Source organism: Microtus pennsylvanicus, chromosome 15 (genome assembly GCF_037038515.1).
Source record: "Microtus pennsylvanicus isolate mMicPen1 chromosome 15, mMicPen1.hap1, whole genome shotgun sequence".
In the NCBI taxonomy this organism is placed as follows: Eukaryota; Metazoa; Chordata; class Mammalia; order Rodentia; family Cricetidae; genus Microtus; species Microtus pennsylvanicus.
The window spans coordinates 26,034,566-26,043,251 of NC_134593.1; positions in this window are offsets into that span (position 1 = coordinate 26,034,566).

Sequence of the window (8,686 nt, forward strand, 5' to 3'; positions counted from 1 at the left end):
CCTTCTGACTATCTTCTGAAAATAGGAATGGGGTAGAGTCTGTATGAACCAGTGCATCTCCACACCTTGCCTTCTACCCTGTGTGGCTTTGTTCAGCCTTGCAAATAAACTCTTTAGTGTCACCTTAATATTCTCTTGGCAGTGCTGTTATAAGTGAGCTTCAAATTAGGGTAGAATAACCGGTGGCTCAAAGGTGGTGGTGATGATGGAGATGGTGATGATGGTAGTGGTAATGGTGGTAGTAAAAGTGATAGTGGTGATGGTGGTCATAGTGATGGTGGTGGTGATGGTGGTGATGATAATGGTGATGGTGGTGATGAAGATGGTGGTGATGAAGATGGTGGTGGTGATGATGGTGATGAAGATGGTGGTGGTGATGATGGTGATGAAGATGGTGGTGGTGATGGTGATGGTGGTGATGATAGTGATGGTGATGGTGGTGATGAAGATGGTGGTAGTGACGGTGATGATAATGATAGTGGTGGTGATGGTGATGGTGGTGATGATGATAGTGGTGATGAAGATGGTGGTGGTGATGATGATTGTGGTGGTGATGGTGATGATAATGATGGTGGTGGTGATGGTGGTGATGATGATAGTGGTGATGAAGATGGTGGTGGTGATGATGGTGATGAAGATGGTGGTGGTGATGGTGATGATAATGATGGTGGTGGTGATGATGATTGTGGTGGTGATGGTGATGGTGGTGATGATGGTGATGATAATGATGGTGGTGGTGATGATGATTGTGGTGATGATGATAGTGGTGATGAAGATGGTGGAGGTGATGATGGTGATGAAGATGGTGGTGGTGATGGTGATGATAATGATGGTGGTGGTGATGATGATTGTGGTGGTGATGGTGATGATTGTGGTGGTGGAGGTGATGATGGTGATGATGATGGTGGTGATGAAGATGGTGGTGGTGATGATGGTGATGATGATGGTGGTGGTGATGGTGATGATGGTGATGATGATGATGGTGGTGATGAAGATGGTGGTGGTGATGATGGTGATGATGATGGTGGTGGTGATGGTGATGGTGGTGATGATGATGGTGATGAAGATGGTGGTGATGATGATGGTGATGAAGATGGTGATGATAATGATGGTGGTGGTGATGATGATTGTGGTGGTGATGGTGATGATGGTGATGATGATGGTGGTGATGATGTTGCTCTCAGCTCATTCTTTTAGACAACACCTATTAGATGCCTTTTTTTCTAGACTTTCACATGTTTTTGACCTTATTCAATCTTTGTACCAACTGTGGGAGAGAGTTGCTGCTGTCATCCCATTTTTCAGACAAAGAAAGTGAGGCAAAGAAAGAATAAGTCGTTTGCCCGAATCCCCACACATAGTAAGTGGGAGAAGAGGGCTTGAATTTGCATCTTGTTCCTAATGCCTGTATTTGTAGCCACCCACAGTATCCCTTTCTGGCGCATCTAAACTAGGCTGCCAGTCTCCAGGCAGGGTTTCTCAGACTGAGCTGTGACTCACTGGACAGTGAGACCAACTTTGTGGTCCCACTCAGTCTTCTTTTTCTCTCTTTCCCCTTCTGTCATGCTGGGAAGTAAGAGCCATGGGAACAGAGGGAAAAGTATTTTCTTTTCTTTTTTTTCTTTTTTTTTGGGAAAAGCATTTTCTGCTCAGAATTGACATAAAAGTTTTTTTTTTTAAAAAAAAAAGAATAAAGAATAAACACTGTGAACAGATGCTCAGAGGGCAAATTCTCAGAGAAAGAATCATTCCTTATAGCAAGGGATTCTTATAGGAAAGGATCCTTACAGGAAGAGATCCTTGTAGCAAAGAATCCTTGTAGGAAGGGATCTTTACAGAAATGGCTCCTTATAGGAAGGGATTTTTGTAGGAAGGGATCCTTGTAGGAAGAGATCCTTACAGGGAGGGATTTTTGGGGTAAGGGATCATTAAAGGGAAGGATTCTACAGGAAGGGATTCTCCTTTTTTTATTACAGTAATTTTTATAACTTCATTTGTCTTTCTCAAGGCTGGTCATTTGAATGAGGTACCAGGGGTCTTGGGAGTTAGGCTTTATTTAGGGCAGAAGGCATCACAAATCACTGTTTCAGCCTCTAAGCGGTTAATGTCTCACTGTTTGAGTATTTTGGTATTTTTCCTTTTATTTTTGCTTTTTGGTGTCCCTTCCTCCTTTTCTCCCCCTTCCTAATTAGAAGGACAGAAAATGACACATCAAAATTAATTTCAGCAATTGAGGTATGTTTTCCTGGAAACTGTCAATTTTTATTTTGTGGCTATATTTCCAGGGCATAGCACAGAACCCATTTCTTCCTGAGGGTGACAATCAAAACCCTCTAATAGGTGCTGCTTTGGAATGAGGTTAAAGACAGGGCTAGGCTGTCCAGGCTGCAGATCCAAGGGCTTTAGGAATCTGTTGTGAATGCCATTGTGGAAGACTGTGGCCATGACATCAGATTGAACTTCTTCTGGGCAAATAAAGACAAGGGAATAGTCTTGAGGGTCTCATTTCACAAATTGACTCCATCAGCATCTTCATCCTCCTCTGTGGACCCAAGGCCACAATTACTTAGCTAATGTCACATATTAGACATGACCAGGCTTATGAATCTTTGTGTCCCCAACAGTGGGCGTTTGACTAGGGTGGAATTAGGACCATCAAGGTGACCTAAAGATAGGTGACAGGCAGAGACATGTGACAGCTTCCTTTGTGTAGCCCTTTTCTTAAGCCCCGTGGAGAAGACAGAGATTGGAGGTGGCTGATAACCTTGGAGGACGGCTCAGTTGCTGGATATGCAAACATGAGACCTGAGTTTGGATTCCTAATACCCATGTAGAAGCTGGGCATGGTGCAATGCTGAAGAGTTGGAGAAAGGAAGATCCCAGAGGCTGGCTGGCTGGCCAGTCTAGCTAAACTGGTGTAGTCAAAGGTTCAGTTGAGACTCTGCCTCAAAAAGTAAGGTGGGAGCCAGGTGGTGGTGGCGCACACCTTTACTCCCAGACTTGGGAGGCAGAGGCAGGTGGACCTCTGTGAGTTCAAGGCTAGTCTGGTCTGCAGAGCGAGTTCCAGGACAACCAAGGATCCAGAGAAACCCTCTCTCTCCCCCCAAAAAACAAGTAAGGTGGGGAACAATGAAGAATGATACTTGACATTGACCTCTGGTCTCCAACATACACATGTACACATTTGCCCCAACATGAACACATGCACAGAGGTTGATCTGGATTAAGCAGGAGGCTTAAGTCCCTCTCCAGGACAGCCTGTGTCTTCACCAGTCCTCAGCCCTCGACAGGAAGGACTGAGCACACTACTCATGTGTGCAACGTGGGACATCTTCCAAGTCCAGGACACCGGTAAACAGTTCTTGCAATAAAAGTTGTTACCAGCCCAATGTTGCAGGAGAAGCTGAAGCAGGAGGAGCATGTCTGTGAGGGACATGTGATTCTGAGGTCCTCGTCAGTGACTTTCTGTGGGAAGCGCTCCATAATTCGGAAGCAGCAATTCGGGTTAAGGCAAGGAGAGGACATGGTGCTTTCTTTGACTGAGTGGAGGCTAAGAATGACAGATGAACACCCAGGGGCATCCCATTCGACTCCCAAATATAAATTAGCAACCTGTTGATGGTCATCTAGCGTCAAGGCCAAATTATTGCACATAGAAACAATTTTCCCAGAGATTATCTAGGAAGCTGTGTATCTTGCTCAACACACAGCCCTCCTCTGGTCAAACTTCACTGAATACTGAAACCTGAAAATATGGAAGAGAAACACTAAGGGAATAGACAGAGTTCAACTAGGCTTGAGTAGGAGTTGGGTGGAGACAGTTTCCAGGGCATTCTGGGGATGGCCCCAGAGCAATAGCAGAGAGAAACGTGGAAAGAGACAGATACCCCATGTTCAAGGGACCACAGCCCCTCATCCTGTATATAATTGACAAGTCTAGAGGACTAAGGACTGAGCATAGCCCACACCCACAGCACATCCTACTTCATGTTCTGGCTTTGTGGGAGCCTAGCCAGTTTGGGTGTTCACCTTCCTAGACCAGGATGGAGGGGGGAGGACTTTGGACTTTCCACAGGGCAGGGGACCCTGACTGCTCTTCAGACTGGTGAGGGAGGGCGAGAGGAGTGGGAGGAGGGGGAGGCTGGGAGAAGGCGGAAATTTTTTTTTCAATAAAAAAAAAGAAAAAAAAACCTCAGTGGGAAGCCACACCCATCAGATTAGATAGAATATGTGACTGAGAGGTCAGAACTCAAAGGCAAGCTTGATAAATCAGAGCGCTCAAACAGTAAGTAAGAAAAAAATGAACAGGCAAGACCTTTGGGGCATGATTAAAAGACACAGTTTTGGTGTGGTGGAAGAGGCGTTAAAGTATATGTTAAATGAGTGGAAAATGTATTCCGTGAAATAAAGCAGGACATTCCCAACATCTAAGGAAAGGTGTGGATACAGGGGCGCCCATAATCCTAAGCAGGGTGGCTATGTCGTAGTTTAAAAAGGGTGACAGCAAATAATGAAGGAAGATTATGGAAAGCTGTGAGAAATGCCAGCTCACTTCTAAAGGTGACCTCGGGCAGAAAAACAGCAGGTTTCTTTACAGAAACTCTAAAGGTCAGGAGAGGTTGGGGTGAATTTATCGTAGGCCTTGAAAGAAAAGAGCGGGCAGTCTGGCTTTCTGGATCCAACAAAGCTGTTCTTGAGTTGGACTGCAGGCTAAGCACCCTTTAAGATGACCAAATGTTAGTCCTTTGTTCACACCCCCTCTGGGAAGATAGTAAAGGAACCTCCAAGCAGAGGTGGAAGAGAAACATGACCCCCAAAACACAGGGAAAGATAAATTTAACTTGAGCACGTTAAATATGCAAATAAAAGTTAGGAAAGTGTTGAACACTAGAGAAATCCCCAAATGAAAGGAATTAATACAGAACTCTCGATTGTAGCATTCAATGGAAATGGCCTTCATTCTTCAGTTAGAAGCCATGGCCTCACTTATTGTATGAAGCTTGAGACTGAATAATCTGCCCCGTGGAAGGAGCACACCTCACCGGCAGGGGCCCTTGCAGATGGAAAAGGAAAGGGCAGGAAAGTGCTATTACAAGCAAAAGGAACTCCCAGACATGCAGGAAGAGCTACAAGAAACTAATCAGAAGCGACAGGCAAAGGGATCGACACACCAAGAAGATAGTACAATTCTGAATACATGCCTAATGATTGTTAATGTAGCCACACTCTGAAAGTAAATTCTAGGAAACCTAATGGGACAGAGAGATGGCTGGCTGGGCAGTGGTGGCTCACGCCTTAATCCCAGCACTCAGGAGGCAGAGGCAGGCTCTCTGAGTTCGAGATTAGCCTGTTCTACAGAGTAAGTTCCAGGACAGCCAGGGCTACATAGAGAAACCCTGTCTTGAAAAACCCAAAGAGGATGTGTGTGTGCAGAAAGGCCATATCCAATAATAGTGGCTGGCTTTCATATATAGGTAGTACAGACAAAACCTAACAATGAGACTTCAGGGTTAATTTACATTGTGGATTGTGGATTCAATGGAGATTAGAGTTATCTAAGAATATTCCATCCAACAACTATACTCTTTCCAGCAGCTCCCATGACTCTGTCCACAATAGAAATATCTTAGAACACGAGGGCAATCTTAATAGAAACAAAACCAAAGTCATTTCTGGAGTTGTATCAAACTGTTATGACATACAACCAGCAATAAATAGCAAGAGAAACTAGAGAAAATATGCAACAATCACATGTGGATTGAACATACATTTTTGAATGAAAAGTGGACCATTGAAGGAATCAGAGGGTATTTAGAGTCCTGTATAAGGACCTAACAGCACCCAGCGCACAGTGCTCCATAGATACCCAAGCTGGTGATGGCTTCTATTGCTCTCAAGAATGACCACAGAGTCTGCTTCCTTCTCCTAATGATGGAGCCCCAGATGCAGAAGATTCCTTGTTGTCTTCCTTCAGGCACACTGTTCAGGTGCCTCCAATAACGGCTTGTTTATAAAGATTCACAAATGTCATTGCATATAAAACCCCTCCGTCTCTCTTCCAACACGAGATACAGGTCAGCCTGTCTCTCTCCCAGTATGAGATGCCTGCTTTCACCCTGTGTGCATCAAGGTGGGGCTGGCCTTTTTGGCAGCACAGATTATGGCCTTAAAGTCCCATACTCACTGTTGAGATTTTCTCTCTCTGTGAATTCAGCTTCTAGGATCTATCCTAAAGAAGTGCTCTGATAGCCAGGTGGTGGTGGCGCACGTCTTTAATCCCAGCACTTGGGAGGCAGAGGCAAGAGGCTCTCTAAGTTCGAGGTAAGTCCAGTCTACAGTCAGGGCAACACAGAGAAACCCTGTCTTGAAAAACAGACAGACAGTGTTCAGACACACAAAGAGTGCTAAGTATGTTACAAACACACAACTCACGCAATGCATAGCATCAGAGAGCCTTTTCGAAGATATTTATAAAAATATCAGAATGGATGGTGCTTGTAGAGCCTTGGGGAAACTTTCAAAAGTTTATTATTTAATTTTGAAGGGAGAGGCTGGGAGTAATGGAGTAAGGACCAGGGGATAAAAATATAAACAAAGTAGGAATTTTTTATAATAGAGATGAGGTCTTTAAATGGAGCCTTAAAATATTGCAACAAGTGATGTAAGGAAAATATTTGTGTGGGGAAGGAGTGGAGCTGAGGGAAATGGGGCGGGGAAGAGGAAGGGAAGGGGAGGGGAGGAGAAGGGAGAAGAGGAAAGGGGAGGGGAGGAGAGGAGAGCGGAGGGGAGGGGAGGGGAGGGGAGGAAGGGGAGGAGAGGAGTATAGTTCTCTAGACAGCAGCAGGAGAGTACGCAAGGGAGAAGGCCATGTGGCATAAGGAATGTGACAATGGCTCCCCTAAAAGAGAGATGAGGTGTGGAGCAGTCAGAGTCCTCTAGAGGGACAAAGCCGAGAGAATAGATTTATATTAGGAGAGGATTTCTTAGGTTGGCTTCCATGATGATCGGGGCTGGACAATAGGAGAAGCAGGAGCAGCCACCACCACAGTACACTCCCTCACCAGCAAGAGGGGAGGCAAGTTTCCTCCGACCTCTGTATACCTGAGTCCCTGTCAGAAGATGCCACCCACTCTAAGGGAAGGTCTTCCCCACCTCAGGTCTGGCAAATGCAGGCACACCCAGAGGCATGTCTCCCCATGGATGGCAGCTGACAATGAAGACTAGCCATCACAGGACACTCCGGTGGCTCTCGGGAGGTACAGCTGAAAGGGTCATAGCCTCCAGTCTCCCCCCACCCCCCATTTTTATAAATCTGTGAGTGCTGAGAGAGGATTAGAGCAGGCTAGCTCTACAGTAGAGAGTAGGAGGGGGCTGTGCCCAGAGAAGCTGGGCAGATGGGCAGAGAAGGCACAAGTGGCCAGGCAAGGTGAAACTAAGGCATGAAACGTCTAGAGGGGATGGGGTGATGGAAGGAGAACAGGCAGCGTCAGAAGATCGGGATGGGGTATGGAGAGACCACAGGTTTCTGGTACAGATGACAGGTCACTACTGTAGGGAGAGAGATGTGACAACAGGGGGAGCAAGGTAGGAAGGAGTCAGCATGGGCGTGGCTCTCTCTCTCTCTCCCTCCCCCCTCTTTGTTTCCTCCCCTCCCCTTTCTTTGTGCGGTGTATGCCTCTGATATGTCCCTGTGTGCACAGGTATGTGTTCATGTGTAGGAGCGAATGAAAGCCAGAGGTCAGTCTCTGCGTCTTCCTCCGCTGTGCACCACCTTATCCCGTTGTTACTTGCGGTGGGCACAGAGGAGGGTATCATCAACCTTCAGGGCTGAGGAGACATCTGGGCTGAGGTAGCACAGCAGGGTAGCCCAGCAGTAAGTAGAGACCCATGTGCCAACGGGGCTTGGCTGGAGACATGTAATGTGAGCAAAGGCAATGGCGTATGCGGCTCCTAGGCAGTGTTCTTGGATAGCTGATGTGCTCAGGGAAGAGGATAGTAGGCAGAAGAGGTGGAGTACTGGGAACCATGTGGCTGGCTGGTAAATATGGAGTACTGGCTGCTTGGGAGGACCCTGAATATCAGACTAGGGATTTGGGCCTCTTCGTAAAGCCATCACCGAGGCCGTCACACAGTTCTATGGTCACAGCCTTTTACCAACACAATATCAAAGGGACTCCCTGTAGGAATGCATCATTTCAGGTTTGTGCTGAAGGACCCAGAGGACTTTATGGACATGAGGTAGAGAAGAAGAGAGAAGCAGATACAGGTGCATGTGTGTGTGTGTGTGCGCGCGCACATGTGTGTATGTATGCACACACATGTATGTAGGTGTGTGTGTGTAATAAAGAAAAGGAGACTACAGACTCGAGGTGGATAAGGGGTTGGAGGGAGAGAAGGGACGGAAGAAATGACATTAATGCAGTGCACACATATGAAATTAAAGAATAAATTTAATAAAAGAGAAGAGTAAGGTTTCAGAGGAATGTAAAGAAGATAATTTGAGAAGTCAGTTCAAGACTCTGGAATCTGCAATTCACCCGCTTCAGGGACGGAGAAAATTGTTTCTCGATTTATTGGTAATGAGGTCGTCATACCTTTTCCTTGGTCTGTTTATGTGTCTTCTCTGTAGGGTCAGCAGAGATGGATATAAAATGACTTATTTGATTGAATTTCTAAAAGTGTTACA